Source organism: Hordeum vulgare, chromosome 1H (assembly GCF_904849725.1).
Source record: "Hordeum vulgare subsp. vulgare chromosome 1H, MorexV3_pseudomolecules_assembly, whole genome shotgun sequence".
NCBI lineage: Eukaryota > Viridiplantae > Streptophyta > Magnoliopsida > Poales > Poaceae > Hordeum > Hordeum vulgare.
This window is the reverse complement of record NC_058518.1, coordinates 28,656,339-28,683,745: the sequence shown is the minus strand read 5'-3', so window position 1 is coordinate 28,683,745 and position 27,407 is coordinate 28,656,339. Positions and strand designations below refer to the sequence as shown.

Genomic DNA, 27,407 nt, shown 5'->3' with positions numbered 1-27,407 from the left:
AGATACGATAAGAATGACTTCGCTGCTAGGAAGCATGGTAAAGAAAAGGAACCATGGGTTCAGAGACCCATGCCCTTTCCTCCCAAACCATCCAAGAAAAAGGATGATGAGGATTTTGAGCGCTTCGTTGAAATGATCAAACCTGTCTTTCTGCAAATGTGTTTGACAAATATGCTCAAAATATTTCCGTTTGCTAAGTATATGAAAGATATTGTGACTAATAAGAGGAGGATACCTGAGGTTGAGATTTCCACCATGCTCGCTAATTACACTTTCAAGGGTGGAACTCCTAAGAAACTAGGTGATCCCGGTGTGCCCACTATACCTTGCTCCATTAAAGGCAACTATGTTAGAACTGCGTTATGCGACCTTGGAACCGGTGTTAGTGTTATGCCTCTCTCTCTTTATCGTAGGCTTGAACTGGATAAGTTGACACTCACTAAAATCTCTCTGCAAATGGCCGACAAATCAACTGCTTCCCCTATCGGCATTTGCGAGGATGTGCCTGTTGTGTTTGCTAACACCACTATCTTAACAGACTTTGTTATCTTGGATATTCCCGAGGACGATGCCATGCCTGTCATCCTCGGAAGACCCTTTTTAAACACTACAGGGGCTATTATAGATTGCAACAAAGGCAATGTCACTTTCCATGTCAATGGTAATGAGCATACAATGCACTTTCCGAAGAAACAATATCGAGTACATTGCGTCAATGCTATCGAAAAGACTTCATCGATTCTAATTGGGAGCTTTGAATGCCCTATTCCTCGTGTCAAGATGAAGTACAATTTGCTTGTTGGGGATATACACATCCCCATTGAGGTAACCTAGTGACTATTCGAAAATTCTTCGTCTTCTTTTGCGATTCGAAAAAGTTTTGTCGAGGGGATTTGATCAACCCCATTGACGGATTTCTTGCGATGACCATGAGATGGTTGAATCGAGGAGTCACAAACCTCTGTTTCAAGATTTCACTTTAGGTTGCTTAGAAGGAAAATGATAGATTTAGTTTACTTTTCCCTGTTTTCTGTTTTAGCGTCCAGTAGAAAAGCACCCCGAAAATCAAAGTTCTCCAAACGCTGTGAAAATCAAGTATGATTTTTTCTGGAATTTTTGAAAAATACTGGGACAAAGAGTCTGTCTGAGGGCCACACCAGGGGGGCACAAGACCTAGGGGCGCGGGCACCCCGTGGCCACGCCACCCAGGCTTGTGGGGCCCACAGGCACCCCCTCCACTAATTCTTGCTCTCATCTGGTTCTCCTACCTCCAGAAAAAAATCGTTTCGCAGCTCAAACCCGTGTTCTTGCTCCTCTTGCTGGGATTTTCGATCTCTTTGCTCAAATCACCGTTCTCCGAACTGTTTTGGGGAAATTACTCCTTGGTAAGTGACTCCTCCATTGGTCCAATTAGTTTTTGCTCTAGTGCCTTATACTCCGCGTATTTTTGCTGCATTAGTGACCATGTTCTTGAGCTTTGCATGCTGATTTTAGCTGGTCCCAAGTAGTTTTGATGTGTAATATGGCCTCTAGGCACTTGTTGGAGTAGTTTCTACGAGTTTAGTTGAACCTTGTTCACCTTTCCTTTGGGTCACTGAAAATTTCAGAAAAGGAAGATGTCCAGGAGAAACTTTCATGGTGGTTCCTCAAGCAAGAGAGGTCCCCGTCTTGCGATTCGGGAGCCTGATCCTTACCAACCTAGGGTCGCGCAGGTACAACCGTGTGAATGGCCTTCTGATGAATTTATGATTGAGGCAGGTTTCAAAGATAAGTTTGATGCACTTGTTCGCAACGTCAGACTCGAAGAATTCATCTCCGATAAATGTGAACAGTATGTTTCTCTCACTGCCTCTTTTGTTCGTAGATTCAAATTTTCAGCTAGCCGTGAGCCATTGGTACTGTTTGATCTCTATGATAAATCTTATACCATGGATTTAGAGGATTTCAATAGAATTTGCAAAATACCTACTTGGGGTAGCCTCAATGATCCTCCTAAATCTTTGGTTAGAGATTTTTGCTCTGGTATTACAGTTGGAGAAACTAGAGACATTACGCAAGCTACCATGGGGAGTATTCATTTTCCTGCCGTGCATTACTTTGCCCTCTTCATAGGCAAATGCATTAATGGCAAGATTGAGCATTGTCACCTCTGCGCACCCGACCTTAGTATCCTTAAGAGCGCAGTGACAAGTGACAAAAGCTTCAACATGGGAGCTATTATAGCAAGGAGGCTGAATAAGAATGCAATTGAAGGGGATTTCTTTGGTGGGATCTATGCCACTCGCATAGCAAATTTTCTTGGAGTACCCATCCGCGAAGGAGATCCCCTGCTCCATACAGCTTTCCTTGATCGCGTCGCTTTGACACGCTACCAGTTCCTTGAGAGGGATGATGAATCCCTCCTATACCGATTGATATTCAACCGGCAGCGTGTTTTCCATATTACCCTTCATGCTCCTGCTTTCTTTGACTTTCAGGTAAAACGGAGATATTACATAACCAGAGGAGAGGCAGAGGAGTATGAGAGGGAGGCAAAGGCTGCTCGTCTCCGTGAGGCAGCTATTCACGCAGTGGCTGCAGCGCTCCCGTATAACTCCCATTATGATTTTGGGTTTCGCCAGGACCATCCTTGGGAGTATACCAACTTAGGCCAAAAGCCTAAGCTTGGGGGAGTATGTGTTCTCACCGACTTTACATTCTTGCTTATGCTTTCACTTTGTTAGCCGGTGTTCACACTTTGCCACTGTATCATCCATGCTAGTTTATTTTCTGTTTCTCGTTTTCTTTTCGTGTGTGTGTCTAGTGAGAAAACCCAAAAAGATTTTCTTTTTCTTCTTTTGCTTGTTGGGAGCTTTCCCGTGTAGATAGTTTTCTTTTTCCTTGGGTCAAGGTAGAAGATATTGGTTACAATGTTTAGTGGTTCTTGCATGCATACCTGTTTAGGTTTCAAAGAGCCATATTACTTTGTATTCTCCTTTTTGTTTGCCTGCAGATTCCAACTTTAGTCCAATGCATGAGCACTCTTATTATTGTTCACATCGTTCGGTCGTGCAAGTGAAAGGCAATAATGACGATATATGATGAAGTGGCTGAGCCTGGAAAAGTTGGTATGAACTCGATCTATTTTGTTTTTGTAAATATGACTAGCTCACTATTCCTAGTTCAGCTATGTTGTGAGAGAAACATGTTTGCGATGACAACTTAGAGATCATAGTTGCTTATGCCATGCTTACTTAGCTAGGAGCATATAATGGTTTGCCTTGGTTGCCAACATGAATGTTGAGATGACTATGATGTAGTATGATAGGATGGTATCCTCCTTTGAATGATTCAAGTGGCTTGACTTGGTGCATGTTCACGCATGTAGTTGAAACAAAATCAACATAGCCTCTATGATGTTCATGTTCATGGTGATTTATGTCCTACTCATGCTTGCACTCAATGTTAGTTAATCTCAATGCATTTTGATGACTGTTGTCGCTCTCTAGTTGGTCGCTTCCCAGTCTTTTGCTAGCCTTCACTTGTACTAAGCGGGAATACTGCTTGTGCATCCACCTCCCATAAACCCAAAGTTGTGCCATATGAGTCCACTATACCTACCTATGTGAGGTATCTACCTGTCGTTCCTAGTAAATTTGCATGTGCCACTCTCTAAATCTTCAAGAAATAATCTGTTTTGCATTCCCAAACCGCTCACGTGGTGACAGGGGGCTATTGGTATCTTCCATGCTAGTCGTGTTATCCTCGATATGTGTTTATTCACTATCATTCACGAGAAAGGGGCCGGTAATTGCAATTCCTAGTTCCATGCTCAAATCGAAAAGATAATTGCAAACAAAACTCCCCCAGGATTGATGTTGGTATGGACGGTACCCGAGGATTCGGCTAGCCGTGGAGTGTGATTAATTGGTGGTGAGGGAGTCAAAACTTTACTTTTCTGTTTGGGAACCGCCTATAGCATGTGTAGCGTGGAAGATGTTGAGAACTCTTAGTCATTGCGTTGATAATGAAAGCGTGCCACCCAAAATTATTATCTCTGTTTTCAAAGCTTGAGCTCTGGCACCTCTGCAAATCAATGCTTCCCTCTATGAAGGGCCTGTCTATTTATGTTCTTGTTGAGTCATCCTCCTCTTACAAAAGCACCAATTAGAGAGCACCTCTGTCATTTTTATGCTTTGCTTTTAACTGTGTTGAGTATGACTATGACTGGATCTTCATTGCCTTGAATTACAATGTTTAGTCAGCCCTTGGTCTTTGAAGGTGCTCTGCATTTATGTTTTGCGGTCTCAGAAAGAGCTAGTCAGATACCATCTGTTCGTACTGCTTCATGTTGTTTTGATTGAAATGTTGACACTTGAGGCTTATTATTATTTGCTCGCTAGTTGATTATGCCACTGATATGAGTTTACTGTGAGACCTAGAAGTCATTTGCTTATGTGGTTTGCTTGTGATCTTGCTGAAACTCTGGATATGAGTTAGACATAGTTGCAACAACAAGATCAAACAGAGTTCGTCAAAGTTTTTCTTTTGTCTCTTTCAGTTTGTCAACTGAATTGCTTGAGGACAAGCAAGGCTTTAAGCTTGGGGGAGTTGATACGTCTCCGTCGTATCTACTTTTCCGAACTCTTTTGCTCTTGTTTTGGACTATAATTTGCATTATTTGAATGGAACTAACCCGGACTAACGATGTTTTCAGCAGAATTGCCATGGTGTTGTTTTTGTGCAGAAATAAAAGTTCTCGGAATGTCTTGAAAATTTAGGGAGATTTTTTCTGGAATAAAAGAAAAATACATGCGCAAAGATCCACCGGAGGAGGTGGACCAGTGGGTGATACGTCTCAAACGTATCTATAATTTTTGATGGTTTCATGTTGTTATCTTGTCAACTTTGGATGTTTTATATACCTTTTATATCTTTTTTGGGACTAACTTACTAATTCAGTGCCAAGTGTCAGTTCCTGTTTTTTCTGTGTTTTTGACTCTTTTCAGATCTGATTTTGGAACGGAGTCCAAACGGAATAAAATCCCCAAAATGAATTTTTCCAAAACAAAAGAAGATCGGGGGATTTGAGGGCCAAGGCAGGAGGCCCACAGGGAGCCCACAAGCCCTGTAGCCGCGGTCAGGGGGGCCGCGGCTACCAGGCTTGTGCCCCCTGGAGCTCCCCTACCCTAGCTCTTTGGCCTATATATTCCCTAAAATCCCAGAAAAAATTAGGGCGTCCACGAAACCACTTTTCCGCCGCCGCAAGCTTCCGTTTCCATGAGATCTCATATGGAGACCCTTCCTGGTGCCCTGTCGGAGGAGACTTTGGAGCTGGAGGGCTTCTACATCAACATCATTGCCTCTCCAATGACTCGTGAGTAGTCTACTTCAGACCTACGGGTCCGTAGTTAGTAGCTAGATGACTTCTTCTCTCTCTTGGATCTTCAATACAAAGTTCTCCATGATCTTCATGGAGATCTATCCGATGTAATCCTCTTTGGCGGTGTGTTTGTCGAGATCCGATAAATTGTGGATTTGTGATCAAATTATCTATGAATTATATTTGAGTCTTTGCTGATTTCTTATATGCATGATTTGATATCCTTGTAAGTCTCTCCGAGTCTTGGATTTTGTTTGGCCAACTAGATCTACGATTCTTGCAATGGGAGAAGTGCTTGGTTTTGGGTTCATACCGTGCGGTGACCTTTCCCAGTGATAGAAGGGGCAGCAAGGCACGCATCATGTTGTTGCCATCAAGGGTAACAAGATGGGCTTTCATCATAGATTTGAGATTGTCCATCTACATCATGTCATCTCGCTTAAGGCGTTACTCTGTTCTTATGAACTCAGTACACTACATGCATGCTGGATAGCAGTCGACGTGTGGAGTAATAGTAGTAGATGCAGAAAGTATCGGTCTACTTGTTTTGGAGGTGATGCCTATATGTATGATCATTGACATAGATAACGTCATGACTTTGCGTGGTTCTATCAATTGCTCGACAGTAATTCGTTCACCCACCGTCTACTTGCTTTCATGAGAGAAGCCACTAGTGAACACTACGGCCCCCGGGTCTACTCACAATTATCATCTCAGCTTTTACTTTTACTTTGCTTTGTTTACTTTTTGCTTTCAGTTCTCACTTTGCAAACCATCTATAAGGGATTGACAACCCCTTCATAGCGTTGGGTGCAAGCTCTTTGTGTTTGTGCGGGTACTTGTGACTTGACGCGATCCTCCTACTGGATTGATACCTTGGTTCTCAAACTGAGGGAAATACTTACCGCCGTTGTGCTACATCACCCTTTCCTCTTCAAGGGAACACCAACGCAAGGCTCCAAGGCCACGGGGGAATCCTTTGCATATTTGCCAAGCAAATCCCTATAGGCGTAGCCAGCAGCAGAAGGATTTCTGGCGGCGTTGCTGGGGAGAGATCAAGTCAAGATCTATCCAAGTGTCACAAACTCATCTCTTGCATATACCTTTTTTCCAGTTGCCTCTCGTTTTCCTCTCCCCCACTTCACATTTGCCGTTTTCATTTGCCTTTCTCCTTTGCCGTATTCATTTGCCTTTTTGTCATTCTCTTTTGCCCGTTTCACTCGCTTACTTCCTGCGTGTTTGTGTGTGGGATAGTCCATCAATGGCTAGACCCACCACTCCAAACGATACCCCTGAGAACGAAGTTCTCAATTTCAAGTAGAATGAGGAAGAAAATTTAAAGGACGCTTGGTACAGGATTTGCAATGCTCAAAGTAGATCTACTCGTAAGCAATCCACTACCGTTCTTCTTCGCAGTTTTTATGTTGGAATCTCTCCTTGGAATAGGTATATTCTTGATACCATCGTAGGCGGGAATTTTTTGGGGAGCCATACTGTTGACTCCTATGGAGCTATCATGAATTTGGTAGGCTCACACGCGCTCATGGTTAATGGAACTACCTTGACCTTGGAACACGTGATGCAAAGGCTTGACGCCATTGAAAACAAAATTGCCACAATTGAACTTATTAAGGATTTGGATAGAAAGATCCACAATCAAATTACTCAGTACAGATCCAAAGTGGGAACGGTTTTGAAAAATTTAAGGGAGAAGGAACCTATAGTTAATGACTCCTCTAGAATTGGCAAACTAGAAAATGTCATAACCAACTTGGGTTCCGCTTTTGCCGCTGTGCAAAATACTCCAAATCTCACTCTCAAAAAGATCGTCAAGTCTGTTTTTGTTCCTAAAGCTAGTGGTGAGTCATCCAATAAAGATGAAGATCTTAAGATGATAAATGATCACACTACTTATGGTTTGAGCACCAAAGATGACTATACGTGATTCCATCACCTTATGCCTAGCTAGGGGCGCTAAACAATAGCGCTTGTTGGGAGGCAACCCAACGAATCTATCCTTTTCTTTCTGTTTTGTGTTTTCCACACTTTCATAATTCTGTTATGTTTGTGTTTTTTGTGTTTCTTTTGCGTTTGTGCCAAGTGAAACCGTTATGATTAGTCTAGGGGATGATCGTTTGATCATGCTGGAAAAGACAAAAACTTTCTGCTCACGAAAAGAATTTTCATTTTTTCCTGTGAGAGATTTTGAGTTGATTCTTTTTGCTACTGATTGCTACGCAAATTCTTCAGACTGTCGTAGTTTTTCAGAATTTTTGAAGTACCAGAAGTATACGAAGTATACAGATTGCTACAGATCGGTCTGCTGTTAATAGATTCTGTTTTTGTTGAGTTGGTTGCTTATTTTGATGAAACTATGGATAGTATCGGGGGTATTAGCCATGGAAGATTGAAAATACAGTAACCCAACATCAACATAAGTAGAATTTAAGTTTGCCACAGTACCTAAGGAAGTGGTGATTTTCTTTCTTATACTAATGATATCACGAGTTTCTCTTTAAGTTTCGTGTTGTGAAGTTTTCAAGTTTTGGGTGAAGTTCTTATGGACAAAGAGATAAAGAGTGGCAAGAGCTCAAGCTTGGGGATGCCCAAGGCACCCCAAGTTGATTCAAGGATGCCAAAAAGCCTAAGCTTGGGGATGCCCCGGGAAGGCATCCCCTCTTTCGTCTTCAATCCATCGGTAACGTTACTTGGGGCTATATTTTTATTCACCACATGTTATGTGTTCTGCTTGGAGTGTCTTGTATCGTAGGAGTCTTTTTTTGTCACAATCTTCCTTGCTATAGACCTAGAGAGAGAGACATGCACTCACCGTGATTTTGTCGAGCTTCACTTATATCCTTTGGTTAGGCTATTCAGCTCACATGTGTTTCACTTATATCTTTTGAGCTAGTTGATTTTGCTCTATGTGCTTCACTTCTATCTTTTGGAGCACGGCAGTGCGTGGCATGGTGGTTGATCTATGCTATGAAAGTAGTCTCAAAAGGGGTAGTTATCCAAAGGGATATGAAAACTTCCACCTTCATGTGCGTTGAGTAGTTAGAGAAGTTTGATTCATCTCAATTAGTTTTGAGTTGTGGTTGTGGTAATATTGAAGTTATACTAGTAAGATGTTGTGGATCTAGAAATACTTGTGTTGAAGTTAGCGATTCCCGTAGCATGCACGTATGGTGAACCGCTATGTGATGAAGTCTGAACAGGATTAGTTTATTGATTGTCAACCTTTGTGTAGCGGTCGGGATCGCGCGATGGTTTATACCTACCAACCCTTCCCATAGTAGTATGCGTTGAATGCTTTGTTTCGATTACTACTAAAACTTTTACAACAAGTATATGAGTTCTTCATGACTAATGATGAGTCCATGGTTTAGATGCACTTTCACCTTCCACCATCACTATCTTCTTTAGCGTCGTGCAACTTTCGCCGGTGCATAAAACCACCATTAGCCTCCCTCAAAACAGCCACCATACCTACCTACTATGGCTTTTTCAAAGCCATTCCGAGATATATTGACATGCAACTACCACCATGACATGTGCCACCACTTCTACATTGCCATTGCATGATCATAAGATAGCTAGCGTGATGTTTCCATTGATGTCTATGCCATGCTAGATCATTGTCACGATACACTACCGAAGGCATTCCATATAGAGTCATCATTGCTCTAAGTTTTGAGTTGTAAGTGTGATGATCATCATTGATGGAGCATTGTCCCATGTGAGGAAATAAAAGAGGCCAGGGAAGCCCATTTACAAAAAGAGGCGAAAGTTGCCCACCAAATTAAATAAATAAATAAAATAAAAAATAAAAAGAGGCCAAAGAGCCCACCAAAAAAATGAGAGAAAAAGAGAGAAGGGACAATGCTACTATCTTTCCACACTTGTGCTTATTAAGCACCATGATCTTCATGATTGAGAGTCTCTCGTTTTCTCACCACCATATAGCTAGTGGGGAATTTTCATGATATAACTTGGCTTGTATATTCCAATGATGGGATACCTCAAAATTGCCTTAGGTCTTCGTGAGCAAGCAAGTTGGATGCATACCCACTAGTTTTCTTTAAGAGCTTTCACATACTCCTAGCTCTAGTGCATCATTTGTATGGCAATCCCTACTCATTCACATTGATATCTATTGATGAGCATCTCCATAGCTCATTGATATGCCTAGTCAATGTGACCATCTTCTCCTTGTTTGCCTTGCAACCTCCACCACACTCCATTCCACTTATAGTGCCAAAACCATGGCTCACGCTCATGTATTGCGTGAGAGTTGAAAAAGTTTGAGAATGTAAAGGTGTGAAAACAATTACTTGGCCAATACCGAGGTTGTGCATGATTTAAATTCATTGTGCAAAGATGATAGAGCATAGCCAGACTATATGATTTTGTAGGGATAACTTTCTTTTGGCCTTGTTACCTTGAAAGTTCATGATTACCTTGCTAGTTTGCTTGAAGTATTATTGTCTCCACATCAATAGCAAACTATTGTTTTGAATCTAACGGATCTGAACATTCATGTCACATAAGAGGAGTTACAAAGGACATCTATTCTAGGTAGCATGAAAACATCAAAAATTCATTCTTTATCACTTCCCTACTCGAGGACGAGCAGGAGTTAAGCTTGGGGATGCTTGATACGTCTCAAACGTATCTATAATTTTTGATGGTTTCATGCTCTTATCTTCTCAACTTTGGATGTTTTATATACCTTTTATATATTTTTTGGGACTAACTTATTAATTCAGTGCCAAGTGCGAGTTCCTGTTTTTTCTGTGTTTTTGACTCTTTTCAGATCTGATTTTGGAACGGAGTCCAAACGGAATAAAATCCCTGAAATGAATCTTTCCAGAACAGAAGAAGATCGGGGGACTTGAGGGCCAAGGCAGGAGGCCCACAGGGAGCCCACAAGCCCTGTAGCCGCGGCCAGGGGGGCCAGCGGCTACCAGGCTTGTGGCCCCCCTGGAGCTCCCCTGCCCTAGCTCTTTGGCCTATATATTCCCTAAAATCCTAGAAAAAATGAGGGCGTCCACGAAACCACTTTTCCGCCGCCGCAAGCTTCCGTTTCTGTGAGATCTCATATGGAGACCCTTCCCGGTGCCCTGCCGGAGGAGACTTTGGAGCTGGAGGGCTTCTACATCAACATCATTGCCTCTCCAATGACTCGTGAGTAGTCTACTTCAAACCTACGGGTCCGTAGTTAGTAGCTAGATAGCTTCTTCTCTCTCTTGGATCTTCAATACAAAGTTCTCCATGATCTTCATGGAGATCTATCCGGTGTAATCCTCTTTGGCGGTGTGTTTGTCGAGATCCAATGAATGTGGATTTGTGATCAGATTATCTATGAATTATATTTGAGTCTTTGCTGATTTCTTATATGCATGATTTGATATCCTTGTAAGTCTCTCCGAGTCTTGGGTTTTGTTTGGCCAACTAGATCTATGATTCTTGCAATGGGAGAAGTGCTTGGTTTTGGGTTCATACCGTGCGGTGACCTTTCCTAGTGACAGAAGGGGCAGCAAGGCACGCATCGTGTTGTTGCCATCAAGGGTAACAAGATGGGCTTTCATCATAGATTTGAGATTGTCCATCTACATCATGTCATCTTGCTTAAGGCGTTACTCTGTTATTATGAACTCAACACACTAGATGCATGCTGGATAGCGGTCGACGTGTGGAGTAATAGTAGTAGATGCAGAAAGTATTGGTCTACTTGTTTTGGAGGTGATGCCTATATGTATGATCATTGCCATAGATAACGTCATGACTTTGCGCGGTTCTATCAATTGCTCGACAGTAATTCGTTCACCCACCGCCTACTTGCTTTCATGAGAGAAGCCACTAGTGAACACTACGGGCCCCGGGTCTACTCACAATTATCATCTCAGCTTTTACTTTTACTTTGCTTTGTTTACTTTCTGCTTTCAGTTCTCACTTTGCAAACAATCTATAAGGGATTGATAACCCCTTCATAGCGCTGGGTGCAAGCTCTTTGTGTTTGTGCAGGTACTTGTGACTTGACGCGATCCTCCTACTGGATTGATACCTTGGTTCTCAAACTGAGGGAAATACTTACCGCCGTTGTGCTATATCATCCTTTCCTCTTCAAGGGAACACCAACGCAAGGCTCCAAGGCCGCGGGGGAATCCTTTGCATATTTGCCAAGGAAATCCCTATAGGCGTAGCCAGCAGCAGTGGGCCACAAGCCCACAGGCCGCGGCCACCCCCTGGCCGCGCCGTGAGGGCTTGTGGGGCCCAAGTGGCTCCATCGCCCCCAAACTCATCTCTATATCTTCCGTCTCGCCCGGAAAAAAAATCAGAGAGAAGGTTTCATCGCGTTTTGCGATACGGAGGCGCCGCCACATCTTGTTCTTCATCTGGAGGGCAGATCTGGAGTCCGTTTTCGGGCTCCGGAGAGGGGAAATCATCGCCATCGTCATCATCAACCTTTCTCCATCGACAATTCCATGATGCTCTTCATCGTTCGTGAGTAATCTCATCGTAGGCTTGCTGGACGGTGATGAGTTGGATGAGATCTATCATGTAATTGAGTTAGTTCTTGACGGGGATTGATTCCTAGTATCCACTATGTTCTAGATTGATGTTGCTACTACTTGGCTATGCTTAATGCTTGTCACTAGGGCCTGAGTGCCATGATTTCAGATGTGAACCTTTTTATGTTGTCACCAATATATGTGTGTTTTAGATACTATCTTGCAAGTTGTAGTCACCTACTATGTGTTATGACCCGGCAACCCCGGAGTGACAATAGCCGGAACCACTCCCGGAGATGACCATAGTATGAGGAGTTCATGTATTCACCAAGTGTTAATGCGTTGGTCCGGTTCTTTATTAAAAGGAGAACCTTAATATCCTGTAGTTTCCATTAGGGCCCCGCTGCCACGGGAGGGATGGACAATAGATGTCATGCAAGTTCTTTTCCCTAAGCACGTATGACTACATACGGAATACATGCCTACATTAGATTGACGAATGGGAGCTAGTCACATATCTCTCCGTGTTATAGCTGTTACATGATGAATCACATCCGTCATACTCATCCATCACCGATCCACTCCCTACGAGTCTCTTACTACTGGTCCTCGCTACGTTACTTTGTCTAGGCTTGTCCCTTGCTACAAAAGGGATTGGGCCACTTTGTTGTTACTGTTGCTACTGCTGTTACTTTGCTGCTACTGCTACTGCTGTTCCTTGCTACTCCGATGTTACTTGTTGCAAGAATTTTCTGGAGCCATTGCCTCGGAAGAATAGTTCCCCGTCCACGTGCTCTTTACTAGCGCCATTGATACAACAGTTAGGAATAGTGTGCCGTCAACAGATCATTTCTGGCACCGTTGCTATCATACCACTTTGCTACTGATACTTTGCTTGCACACACTAATCTTTAAAGTGTGGTTGAATCTGATAACTCAGCTGCTAATACTTGAGAATATTCTTTTGCTTCCCCTTGGCGAACCAACAAATTTGGGCTAAATACTCTACCCTGGAAAACCGTTGCGATCCCATACGCTTGTGGGTTATCACTCCTCAACCTGCTGCACCTACTGAAAATATTTATTATGAAATTCCTTTGTGTATAATTGATGTCTACTATGCAACCTTCTCCTTGTAGATGTTGTTGGGCCTCCAAGTGCAGAGGTTTGTAGGACAGTAGCAATTTTCCCTCAAGTGGGTGACCTAAGGTTTATCAATCCGTGGGAGGCGTAGGATGAAGATGGTCTCTCTCAAGCAACCCTGCAACCAAGTAACAAAGAGTCTCTTGTGTCCCCAACACACCCAATACAATGGTAAATTGTATATGTGCACTAGTTCGGCGAAGAGATGGTGATACAAGTGCAATATGGATAGTAGATATAGGTCTTTGTAATCTGAAATTATAAAAACAGCAAGGTAATTAATAATAAAAGTGAGCACGAATGGTATTGCAATGCGTGGAAACAAGGCCTAGGGTTCATACTTTCACTAGTGAAGTTCTCTCAACAATGATAACATAATTGGATCATATAACTAGCCCTCAACATGCAACAAAGAGTCAGTCCAAAGTCACTAATAGCGGAGAACAAACGAAGAGATTATTGTCGGGTACGAAACTGTTGGGTAACGTAGCATAAATTCAAAATTTTCCTACGCATATTCAGATCTTCCTATGGAGAGACCAGCAACGAGAGAGGGGTAAGAGCATCTTCATACCTTTGAAGATCGCTAAGCAGAAGCGTTGCTAGAACGCGGTTGATGGAGTCGTACTCGTAGCGATTTCGATCTAGTGCCGAACAAAGGCACCTCCGCGTTCAACACACGTGCAGCCCGGTGACGTCTCCCGCACCTTGATCCAGCAAGGAGGAGGGAGAGGTTGGGGAAGAAGTCCAGCAACACGACGGCGTGGTGTTGATGGAGAGACGAGGTCTCCCGGCAGGGCTTCGCCAAGCACCGGCGGAGAGGAGGAGGAAGAAGAGCAGGGCTGCGCCGAGAGAGAGGGAAAAACCGTGTGTCTCAATGGCCAAAAGTGCCCGATATATATAGGGGGAGGGGATAGGGGGTGCCACCCCTAGGGTTCCCACCCTTGGGGGTGCGTCAGCCCCCCCCCCCCCAGATGGGAGGTGCGGCGGCCAGAAGGGGGAGGAGGGGGTGGCGCACCATCTGGTGGGCCTTAGGCCCACCTGGCCTAGGGTTTGCCCCCCCTTTTCTCTCCCTTGCGCAATGGGCTGAGTGGGGAGGCGCACCAGCCCACCTAGGGGCTGGTTCCCACCCCCACTTGGCCCACCTTATCCCCCGGGGTCGTTGCCCCCCTTCAGTGGTCCCCCGGGGCCACCTCCGGTGGTCCCGGTGGTCCCGGTACGTTACCGGTGATGCCCGAAACACTTCCGGTATCCGAAACCATCCGTCCTATATATCAATCTTTACCTCCAGACCATGCCGGAGCTCCTCGTGACGTCCGGGATCTCATCCGGGACTCCGAACAACTTTCGGTAACCTCGTATAACAATTCCCTATAACCCTAGCGTCATCGAACCTTAAGTGTGTAGACCCTACGGGTTCGGGAGACAGGCAGACATGACCGAGACACCTCTCTGGCCAATAACCATCAGCGGGGTCTGGATACCCATGGTGGCTCCCACTTGCTCCACGATGATCTCATCGGATGAACCACGATGTCAAGGATTCAGTCAATCCCGTATACGATTCCCTTTGTCTGTCGGTATAGAACTTGCCCGAGATTCGATCGTCGGTATACCTATACCTTGTTCAATCTCGTTACCGGTAAGTCTCTTTACTCGTTCCGTAGCACGTCATCATGTGACTAACTCCTTAGTCACATTGAGCTCATGATGATGTTCTACCGAGTGGGCCCAGAGATACCTCTCCGTCACACGGAGTGACAAATCCCGATCTCGATTCGTACCAACCCAACAGACACTTTCGGAGGTACCCGTAGTGCACCTTTATAGTCACCCAGTTACGTTGTGACGTTTGATACACCCAAAGCACTCCTACGGTATCCGGGAGTTGCACAATCTCACGGTCGAAGGAAAAGATACTTGACATTAGAAAAGCATTAGCATACGAACAATACGATCTAGTGCTAGGCTTAGGATTGGGTCTTGTCCATCACATCATTCTCCCAATGATGTGATCCCGTTATCAATGACATCTAATGCCCATGATCAGGAAACCATGATCATCTATTGACTAACGACCTAGCCAACTAGAGGCTTGCTAGGGACACATTGTGATCTATTTATTCACACATGTATTACCGTTTCCTGTTAATACAATTATAGCATGAACAATAGACGATTATCATGAACAAGGAAATATGATAATAACCATTTTATTATTGCCTCTAGGGCATATTTCCAACAGTCTCCCACTTGCACTAGAGTCAATAATCTAGTTACATTATGATGTATCGAACACCCATAGCATTATGGTGTTGATCATGTTTTGCTCGTGGAAGAGGTTTAGTCAACGGGTCTGCAATATTCAGATCCGTGTGTACTTTACATATATCTATCACTCCACTCTGGACATGGTCCTGGATGGAGTTGTAGCGGCGCTTGATGTGCTTCGTCTTCCGGTGAAACCTGGGTTCCTTGGCTATGGCAATGGCTCCAGTGTTATCACAGAAGAGTGTCATAGGACCCGACGCACTTGGAACCACTCAAAGGTCGGTGATGAGCTCCTTCATCCAAATTCCTTCATGAGCCGCTTCTGAAGCAGCTATGTACTCCGCTTCACATGTAGATGCTGCCACGACTTCTTGCTTGCTGCTGCACCAGCTCACTGACCCACCATTCAACACATATACGTATCCGGTCTGTGACTTAGAGTCATCCAGATCTGTGTCGAAGCTAGCGTCGACGTAACCCTTTACGACGAGCTATTCGTCACCTGCATAAACGAGAAACATTTCCTTAGTCCTTTTCAGGTACTTAAGGATATTCTTGACCGTTGTCCAGTGTTCCGTACCGGGATCACTTTGGTACCTCCCTACCAAACTTATGGCAAGGTTTATATCAGGTCTGGTACACAGCATGGCATACATTAGAGAGCCCACGGCTGAAGCGTAGGGGACAGAACTCATCTTCTCTCTATCTGCTGCCGTGGTCGGCGACTGAGTCTTACTCAATCTCATACCTTGCAAAACTGGCAAGAACCCTTTCTTTGAGTTTTCCATATTGAACTTCTTCAATATCTTGTCAAGGTATGTACTTTGCGAAAGACCTATGAGGCGTCTCGATCTATTTCTATAGATCTTGATGCCTAATATGTATGCAGCTTCTCCAAGGTCCTTCATTGAAAAACTCTTGTTCAAATAGGCCTTTATGCTCTCCAACATCTCTATATTATTCCCCATCAATAATATGTCATCCACATACAGTATGAGGAAAGCTACAGAGCTCCCACTCACTTTCTTGTACAGACAGGCTTCTCCGTAAACCTGTATGAACCCAAACGCTTTAATCACCTCATTAAAGCGAACGTTCCAACTCCGAGATGCTTGCACCAGCCCATAGATGGAGCGCTGGAGCTTGCACACTTTGTTAGCACCCTTAGGGTCGACAAAACCTTCTGGTTGCATCATATACAACTCTTCCTTAAGGTTCCCGTTAAGGAACGTTGTTTTGACGTCCATTTGCCAAATTTCATAATCATAAAAGGCGGCAATTGCTAACATGATTCGAACTGATTTCAGCTTCGCTACGGGAGAGAAAGTCTCTTCGTAGTCAACTCCTTGAATTTGTCGAAAACTCTTGGCGACAAGTCGAGCTTTGTAAACGGTTACATTACCGTTTGCATCAGTCTTCTTCTTGAAGATCCATTTATTTTCTATGGCTCGCCGGTCATCGGGAAAGTCCACCAAAGTCCATACTTTGTTCTCATACATGGATCCTATCTCGGATTTCATAGCCTCAAGCCATTTGTTGGAATCCGGGCCCGCCATTGCTTCTTCATAGTTCGAAGGTTCACCGTTGTCTAACAACATGATTTCCATCACAGGGTTGCCGTACCACTCTGGTGCGGAGCGTGCCCTTGTGGACCTTCGCGGTTCAGTAGTAACTTGATCCGAAGCTTCATGATCATCATCATTAACTTCCTCTTCAGTCGGTGTAGGCGCCACAGGAACAACTTCCCGCGCTGCGCTACTTTCCTGTTCGAGAGGGGGTGTAATTACCTCATCAAGTTCTACCTTCCTCCCACTTACTTCTTTCGAGAGAAACTCTTTCTCTAGAAAGGATCCGTTCTTGGCAACAAAGGTTTTTACCTTCGGATCTAAGATAGAAGGTATACCCAATAGTTTCCTTAGGGTATCCTATGAATACGCATTTCTCCGCTTTGGGTTCGAGCTTTTCTGGTTGAAGTTTCTTCACATAAGCATCGCAGCCCCAAACTTTAAGAAACGACAACTTAGGTTTCTTGCCAAACCACAGTTCATACGGTGTCGTCTCAACGGATTTAGACGGTGCCCTATTTAAAGTGAATGCTGCAGTTTCTAATGTGTATCCCCAAAATGATAGCGGTAAGTCGGTGAGAGACATCATAGATCGTACCATATCTAATAAAGTGCGATTACGACGTTCAGACACTCCGTTGTGCTGCGGTGTGCCAGGCGGTGTCAGTTGTGAAACGATTCCACACTTCCTTAGGTGTGTGCCAAACTCGTGACTCAAATATTCTCCTCCACGATCAGATCGTAGACATTTAATTTTTCTGTCACGTTGATTCTCAACCTCACTCTTAAATTCCTTGAACCTTTCAAACGTCTCAGATTTGTGCTTCATCAAGTAGATATACCCATACCTACTCAAATCATCGGTGAGAGTGAGAACATAACGATAACCACGGCGAGCTTCAACGTTCATTGGACCACACACATCAGTATGTATTATTTCCAATAAGTCAGTTGCTCTCTCCATTATTCCTGAGAATGGAGTCTTAGTCATCTTGCCCATGAGGCACGGTTCACATGTGTCAAATGATTCAAAGTCAAGAGACTTGAATAGTCCATCAGTATGGAGCTTCTTCATGCGCTTAGCGCCGATATGACCAAGGCGGCAGTGCCACAAGTATGTGGGACTATCATTATCAACTTTGCATCTTTTGGTAATCACACTATGAATATGTGTAACATCACGATCGAGATTCATCAAGAATAAACCATTCACCAGCGGAGCATGACCATAAAATATATCACTCATATAAATAGAACAACCATTATTCTCTGACTTAAATGAGTAGCCGTCTCGCATTAAGCAAGACCCTGATACAATGTTCATGCTTAAAGCTGGTACTAAATAACAATTATTAAGGTTTAAAACTAATCCCGACGGTAGATGTAGAGGTAGCGTGCCGACGGCGATCACATCGACCTTTGAACCATTCCCGACGCGCATCGTCACCTCGTCCTTGGCCAGTCTCCGCTTATTCCGCAGTTCCTGCTTTGAGTTGCAAATCTGAGCAACAACACCGGTATCAAATACCCAGGAGCTACTACGAGCGCTGGTAAGGTACACATCAATAAAATGTATATCACATATACCTTTAACGTTGTCGGCCTTCTTGTCCGCTAAGTATTTGGGGCAGTTCCGCTTCCAGTGACCCTTTCCCTTGCAATAGAAGCACTCAGTCTCGGGCTTGGGTCCGTTCTTTTTCTTCTTCCCGGCATCTGGCTTACCGGGCACGGCAACAGCTTTGCCGTCTTTCTTGAAGTTCTTCTTACCCTTGCCTTTCTTGAAACTAGTGGTCTTGTTGACCATCAACACTTGATGCTCTTTCTTGATTTCTATTTCTGCAGATTTGAGCATCGAGTACAACTCGGGAATGGTCTTCTCCATCCCTTGCATGTTGTAGTTGAGTACAAAGCCTTTGTAGCTTGGTGGGAGAGATTGGAGGATTCTGTCAATTATAGCATCATCCGGAAGTTCGACTCCAAGTGAAGTCAGACGATCGTGTAACCCAGACATTTTGAGTATGTGCTCACTGACAAAACTGTTCTCCTCCATCTTACAGCTAAAGAACTTGTCGGAGACTTCATATCTCTCGACACGGGCATGAGCTTGAAAAACTAGCTTCAGCTCCTGGAACATCTCATATGCCTCGTGTTGCTCAAAACGCCTTTGGAGCCCCGTTTCTAAACTGTATAACATGCCACACCTAACCAGAGAGTAGTCATCACTCCGCGTTTGCCAGACGTTCAGAATGTCCTGGGCTGCTGCGGGAGCGGGAGGGTCACCTAGCGGCGCATCAAGGACATAAGCCTTTTTAGCTGCTTCAAGGATGAGCTTCAAGTTGCGAACCCAGTCCGCATAGTTGCTACCATCATCTTTCAGCTTGTTTTTCTCTAGGAATGCGTTGAAATTGAGGTTGACGTTGGACATCTACAATATTTATAAAGACAACTTTTAGACTAAGTTCATGACAATTAAGTTCATTTAATCAAATTAAGTATGAACTCCCACTTAAATCGACACCCCTCTAGTCATCTAAGTGATACATGATCCATGTTGACTAACCCGTGTCCGATCATCACGTGAGACGGACTAGTCACCATGGTGAGCAACTCCATGCTGATCGTATTCAACCATACGACTCATGTTCGACCTTTCGGTCTCTTGTATTCGAGGTCATGTCTGTACATGCTAAGCTCGTCGAGTCAACCTAGGTGTTTCGCTTGTGTAAATCTGGCTTACACCCGTTGTATGCGAACGTTAGAATCTATCACACCCGATCATCACGTGGTGCTTCGAGACAATGAACCTTCGCAACGGTGCACACTTAGGGGAATACGTTCTCGAAATTTTAAGAGGGATCATCTTATTATGCTACCGTCGTTCTAAGCAATAAGATGTAAAACATGATAAACATCACAATGAAATCATATAGTGACATGATATGGCCATTATCATCTTTGCTCTTTCGATCTCCATCTTCAGGCATCGCATGATCATCATCGTCACCGGCGTGACACCATGATCTCCATCATCATGATCTCCATCATCGTGTCTCCGTAAAGTCGTCACGCCAACTACTACTATCACTACTACTATAGCTAACCATTAGCAATGAAGTAAAAGTAGTAAGCACATGGCGTTGCATCTCATACAATAAATTAAGACAACTCCTATGGCTCCTGCCGGTTGTCATACTCATCGACATGCAAGTCGTGAAACCTATTACAATAACATGATCATCTCATACATCATACATGCAACATCACAACTTTGGCCATATCACATCACATGTCAAACCCTGCAAAAACAAGTTAGACGTCCTCTAATTGTTGTTGCAAGTTTTACGTGGCTGATTTGGGTTTCTAGCAAGAACGCCTTCTTACCTACGTGACAGCCACAACGTTCCAAAGCTATTGACCCTTCATAAGGACCCTTTTCATCAAATCCAATCCGACTAGAGTAGGAGAGACAGACACCCGCTAGCCACCTTTATGCACGGTGTGCATGTCTGTCGGTGGAACCAGTCTCACGTAAGCGTACGTGTCAAGTCGGTCCGGGCCGCTTCATCCCACAATACCGCCGGAAAAGAATAAGACTAGTAGCGGCAAGCAAATTGACAAATCATCGCCCACACCTTTTGTGTTCTACTCGTGCATAGAATCTACACATAGAAAACCTGGCTCGGATGCCACTGTTGGGTAACGTAGCATAAATTCAAAATTTTCCTACGCATATTCAGATCTTCCTATGGAGAGACCAGCAACGAGAGAGGGGTAAGAGCATCTTCATACCTTTGAAGATCGCTAAGCGGAAGCCTTGCTAGAACGCGGTTGATGGAGTCGTACTCGTAGCGATTCCGATTTAGTGCCCAACAACGGCACCTCCGCGTTCAACACACGTGCAGCCCGGTGATGTCTCCCGCACCTTGATCCAGCAAGGAGGAGGGAGAGGTTGGGGAAGAAGTCCAGCAACACGACGGCGTGGTGTCGATGGAGAGACGAGGTCTCCCGGCAGGGCTTCGCCAAGCACCGGCGGAGAGGAGGAGGAAGAAGAGCAGGGCTGCGCCGAGAGAGAGGGAAAAACCGTGTGTCTCAATGGCCAAAAGTGCCCGATATATATAGGGGGAGGGGAGAGGGGGTGCCACCCCTAGGGTTCCCACCCTAGGGGGTGCGTCAGCCCCCCCAGATGGGAGGTGCGGCGGCCAGAAGGGGGAGGAGGGGGTGGCGCACCATCTGGTGGGCCTTAGGCCCACCTGGCCTAGGGTTTGCCCCCCTTTTCTCTCCCTTGCGCAATGGGCTGAGTGGGGAGGCGCACCAGCCCACCTAGGGGCTGGTTCCCACCCCCACTTGGCCCACCTTATCCCCCGGGGTCGTTGCCCCCCTACAGTGGTCCCCCGGGGCCACCTCCGGTGGTCCCGGTGGTCCCGGTACGTTGCCGGTGATGCCCGAAACACTTCCGGTATCCGAAACCATCCGTCCTATACATCAATCTTTACCTCCGGACCATTTCGGAGCTCCTCGTGACGTCCGGGATCTCATCCGGGACTCCGAACAACTTTCAGTAGCCTCGTATAACAATTCCCTATAACCCTAGCGTCATCGAACCTTAAGTGTGTAGACCCTACGGGTTCGGGAGACAGGCAGACATGACCGAGACACCTCTCTGGCCAATAACCATCAGCGGGGTCTGGATACCCATGGTGGCTCCCACTTGCTCCACGATGATCTCATCAGATAAACCACGATGTCAAGGATTCAGTCAATCCCGTATACGATTCCCTTTGTCTGTCAGTATAGAACTTGCCCGAGATTCGATCATCGGTATACCTATACCTTGTTCAATCTCGTTACCGGTAAGTCTCTTTACTCGTTCCGTAGCACGTCATCGTGTGACTAGATCCTTAGTCACATTGAGCTCATGATGATGTTCTACCGAGTGGGCCCAGAGATACCTCTCCGTCACACGGAGTGACAAATCCCGATCTCGATTCGTACCAACCCAACAGACACTTTCGGAGGTACCCGTAGTGCACCTTTATAGTCACCCAGTTACGTTGTGACGTTTGATACACCCAAAGCACTCCTACGGTATCCGGGAGTTGCACAATCTCACGGTCGAAGGAAAAGATACTTGACATTAGAAAAGCATTAGCATACGAACAATACGATCTAGTGCTAGGCTTAGGATTGGGTCTTGTCCATCACATCATTCTCCCAATGATGTGATCCCGTTATCAATGACATCTAATGCCCATGATCAGGAAACCATGATCATCTATTGACTAACGACCTAGCCAACTAGAGGCTTGCTAGGGACACATTGTGATCTATTTATTCACACATGTATTACCGTTTCCTGTTAATACAATTATAGCATGAACACCCATAGCATTATGGTGTTGATCATGTTTTGTTCGTGGAAGAGGTTTAGTCAACGGGTCTGCAATATTCAGATCCGTGTGTACTTTACACATATCTATCACTCCACTCTGGACATGGTCCTGGATGGAGTTGTAGCGGAGAACAAACGAAGAGATTATTGTCGGGTACGAAACCACCACAAAGTTATTCTTTCTGATCGATCTATTCAAGAGTCTGTAGTAAAATAACACGAGGCTATTCTTTCCGTTCAATCTATCCTAGAGTTCGTACTAGAATAACACCTTCAGACACACATCAACCAAGACCCTAATGTCACCTAGATACTCCATTGTCACCTCAAGTGTCTGTGGGCATGATTATACAATATGCATCACACAATCTCAGAATCATCTATTCAACCAACACAAAGAACTTCAAAGAGTGCCCCAAAGTTTCTACAAGAGAGTCAAAACGTGTGCCAACCCATATGCATAGGTTCCCGATGTCACGAAACCCGCAAGTTGATCACCAAAACATACATCAAGTACTCACATGAATATCCCATTGTCACCAGAGATAGACACGTGCAAGACATACATCAAGTGTTCTTAAAGACTCAATCCGATAAGATAACTTCAAAGGGGAAACTCAATTCATCACAAGAAGGGAGAGGGGGAAGAACATCATAAGATCCAACTATAGTAGCAAAGCCCGCGGTACATCGAGATCATGACATCTTAAGAACACGAGAGAGAGATCAAACACATAGCTACTGGTACATACCCTCAGCCCCGAGGGAGAACTACTCCGTCCTCATCATGGAGATCGCCGGGATGATGAAGATGGCCACCGGAGATGGATTCCCCCTCCGGTAGGGTGCCGGAACGGGCTCCGGATTGGTTTTTGGTGGCTACAGAGGCTTGCGGCGGCGGAACTCCTGATATAGGTTTATTTCTGGAGGTTTCTGTATTTATAAGACCAGATGGCATCAAGAACAAGTCAGGGGGACCCATGAGGGAGTCACGAGCCCCCCAGACGCGCCCAGGAGGGGTAGGCGCGCCTCCCTGTCTCGTGGCTTCCTCGGGACTCCTCTCCGGTATCTTTTTCTTCTGGTATTTTTGATATTTTCCATAAAAAATCACGGCAAAAGTTTTATTCCGTTTGGACTTCGTTTGATATTCCTATCTAAAAAAGGTCAAAAACAAGGAAAAAACAGGAACTGCACTGGGTTCTAGGTCAATAGGTTAGTCCCAAAAATAATATAAAATAGCATATTCATGCATATAAAACATCCAAAGTTGATAATATAATAGCATGGAACGATCAAAAATTATAGATACGTTGGAGACGTATCAAGCATCCCCAAGCTTAATTCCTGCTCGTCCTCGAGTTGGTAAATGATAAAAACATGTTTTTTGATGTGGAATGCTACCTAACATATATTGTGGCATGAATATTCAGATCCATATGATTCAAGACAAAAAGTTTAATGTTAGCATAAGAACAATAATACTTCAAGCATACTAACAAAGCAATCATGTCTTCTCAAAATAACATGGCCAAAGAGAGTTATCCCTACAATATCATATAGTCTGGCTATGCTCCATCTTCCCCACACAACGTATTTAAATCATGCACAACCCCGGTATTAGTCAAGCAATTGTTTTCACACTTTTACTTTCTCAAACCTTTTCAACTCTCACACAATACATGAGCGTGAGCCATGGACATAGCACTATAGGTGGAATAGAATATGTTGGTGGTTGTGAGGCAAAAAGGAGGAGATGGTCACATCAACTAGGCGTACCAACGGGCTATGGAGATGCCCATAAATAGATATCAATGTGAGTGAGTAGGGATTACCATGCAAGAGATGCACAAGAGCTCTAAGTTTATGAAAGCTCAAAAAGAAACTAAGTGGGTGTGCATCCAACTCGATTTCTCACGAAGACCTAGGGTAATTGAGGATGCCCATCATTTCTCTCCCTAATAATAGAGCACGCAGTGCTTCTTCCGTCGGTCGTGGTTGTTTTTCAGAAAACCCCCTGGAGTTTTCCGAAATCAACCCGCAGTCTGGATTTAAGTGAGAAACGAATCGTTTTTTCGTTTTTACAGGAAACCCCCTGTGCTTTCCCGAAATCAACCCGCAGTACATAATACAGTGAGCCTCGCTGGCGTCCCCCGGCGACGAGGTCCAGGACGGCGCCATCTCCTACGTCCCGTACTCGGATGGCTACGACCACGGCTTCAGCCTCTTCGCCGGCGACGGGGACGAGGCAGAGAGGTACGTGGAAGCGTTCGGCCGCGTCGGCCGAGAGACCTTCTCCGCGGTGCTGGACCGCCTCGCGGCGCGGGGCTGACCCATCACGTGCGTCGTGTACACCATGCTCATGTGGTGGGCCACCGAGGTCACCCGTGAACGCGGTGTACACCATGCTCATGATGCTGGCCGTGTACTACCACTACTTCCATGGGTACGAGAGGACCGTGACGGAGCATGCTGCCGAGCCGGGGTTCACGGTCTCTATGCCGGGCCTCCCACCGATGGTGATCCGTGACCTCCCGAGCTTCTTCACCAACTTTACGGATGGAAGGTTGGCTACGGCGTTCGGAGACATCAGCAGGACGTTCCAATAGCTGGACCTGGACGTCGGCAGTGGCGGCAGCGGCGCTGGAGGAAGCAGGCGAGCCATGGTGCTTGTGAACACCGTCGAAGAATTAGAGTCCGCTGCTCTCGCGTCCGTTCCTGAACTGGATGTGTTCCCCGTCGGGCCAGCCGTGGTGTCGCTCTTCACGGAGGGCGAGGGTGGCACGAGCAGTGTGGCACCGCCGCCGCCGTCGTAGGAGACCTCTTTGAACACGACGAAAAAGGGTACATGGAGTAGCTGGACTCAAAGCCAGCAGGGTCGGTGGTGTACGTGTCGTTCGGGAGCATGTCAGCGGTGAGCAAGCGGCAGAAGGACGAGCTGAAGCGAGGCCTCGCCGCGAGCGGCCGAGCGTACCTGTGGGTGGTGCGGAACAACAACAGAGACGATGGCTTTGACGTCGCCGGCGACGTGCGGGGCATGGTGGTTGGGTGGTGCGACCAGGTGCGGGTGCTGTCGCATCCGGCCGTCGGGTGCTTCGTCACCCACTGCGGCTGGAACTCCACGCTGGAGGCCGTGGCGTGCGGCGCGCCGGTCGTCGCCGTGCCGTAGTGGTCCGACCAGGACACCAACGCACGCCTGGTCGTCAAGTGGGGCGTCGGACGCTTCCGTTGCAACGCACGGGCTCTTTTCCTAGTTGGAATATACAAGCCAAGTTCTATAACGAAAATTCCCACTAGTATATGAAAGTGACAATATATGAGACTCTCTATCATGAAGACCATGGTGCTACTTTGAAGCACAAGTGTGGTAAAGGATAGTAGCATTGTCCCTTCTCTCTTTTTCTCTTTTTTTTGTTTGGGCTCTTTGGCCTCTTTTTTTCAATTTTTTTCATTCATTTTTTTGGTGGGCTCTTTGGCCTCTTTTATTTTATTTTTATTTTAAGTCCGGAGTCTCATCCCAACTTGTGAGGGGATCATAGCTTCCGTCCTTTCCTCACATGGGACAATGCTCTAATAATGATGATCATCACACTTTTATTTACTTACAACTCGATACTTCGAACAAAGATATGACTCTATATGAATGCCTCCGTCAGTGTACTAGGATGTGCAATGACTCATGAGTGACATGTATGAAAGGTAACGGTGGCTTTGCCACAAATATGATGTCAACTATATGATCGTGCAAAGCAATATGACAATGATGATGCGTGTCATAATAAACGGAACGGTGGAAGTTGCATGGAAATATATCTCGGAATGGCTATGGAAATGCCATGATGGGTAGGTATGGCGGCTGTTTTGAGGAAGGATATATGGTGGGTGTATGCACCAGCGAAAGTTGCACGGTACTAGAGAAGCTAGCAATGGTGGAAGGGTGAGAGTGCGTATAATCCATGGACTCAACATTAGTCATAAAGAACTCACATACTTATTGCGAAAGCTTATTAGTTATCGAAGCAAAGTATTAGACGCATGATCCTAGGGGAAGGGTTGGTAGGAGTTAACCATCGCGCGATCGCGACCTCCACACAAAGGATGACACTCAATAAATGAACCATGCTCTGATTTCATCACATAACGGTTCACCATACGTTCATGCTACGGGAATCACAAACTCTAACACAAGTATTTCTACAAATCCACTATTACTCACTAGCATTACTCTAATATCACCATCCTTATATCTCAAAACTACGTGCAAAGAATCAAACTTCTCATAGTATTCGATGCACTCTATATGAAAGTTTTTATTATATCCCTCTTGGATGCCCATCATATTAGGACTAGATTCATAACATAAGAAAATTACCATGCTGTTTAAGACTCTCAAAATAATATAAGTGAAGCATGAGAGTTCAACTATTCCTATAAAATAGAATCACCGCAATGCTCTACAAAGATATAAGTGAAGTACTAGAGCAAAAGGCAAACTACTCCAAAAGATATAAGTTAAGCTCAATGAGTAGTTGAATAATTATTTGACTATGTGAAGACTCTTCCATTTAATAATTTAAGATCTTAAGTACCTTATTCAAACAAAATAAATTGACACTCCAAGGATAGCACGAATCGTGTGAAGAAGCAAAAATTTAGGTTCAACCGATATTAACCGATAATTGTTGAAGAAGAAAGGTGGGATGCCAACCGGGGCATCCCCAAGCTTAGCTGATTGAGACTTCTTGAAATATGGGTTGGGGTGTCTTGGGCATCCCCAAGCTTGAGCTTTTGTGTCTCCTTAATTCCTCTCATATGGTGGTTTCCAAAATCTTAAAAACTTCACCCACACAAAACTCAACAAGAACTCGTGAGATAGGTTAGTATAAATCAATGCAAAACTATATCATCCTCTACTGTAGTAAATCACTAAGATTATTATTTGACATTGCATACTAAATTCCTCTGCATATTTAAAACTCCCATCATCGAATGGAATCATTAAACAAGCAAACATATGCGAACAATGCAAACATAACAGCAATCTGCCTAAACAGAACAGTCTGTGAAGAATGCAGCAAGATCCATACTTAATCAACTCAAAAAACTCTGAAACAATTCCATACCGTATAGAATTGATAAGATCATACTGTGTGCAAATTTCAAAT

The 27,407-nt window shown here is 44.9% G+C and overlaps 1 pseudogene; it reads left to right on the top strand.

The window, feature by feature from the left end:
- The window catches only part of LOC123396031, a 68,695-nt pseudogene that overhangs the window by 41,262 nt on the left and 26 nt on the right, over nt 1-27,407 (top strand).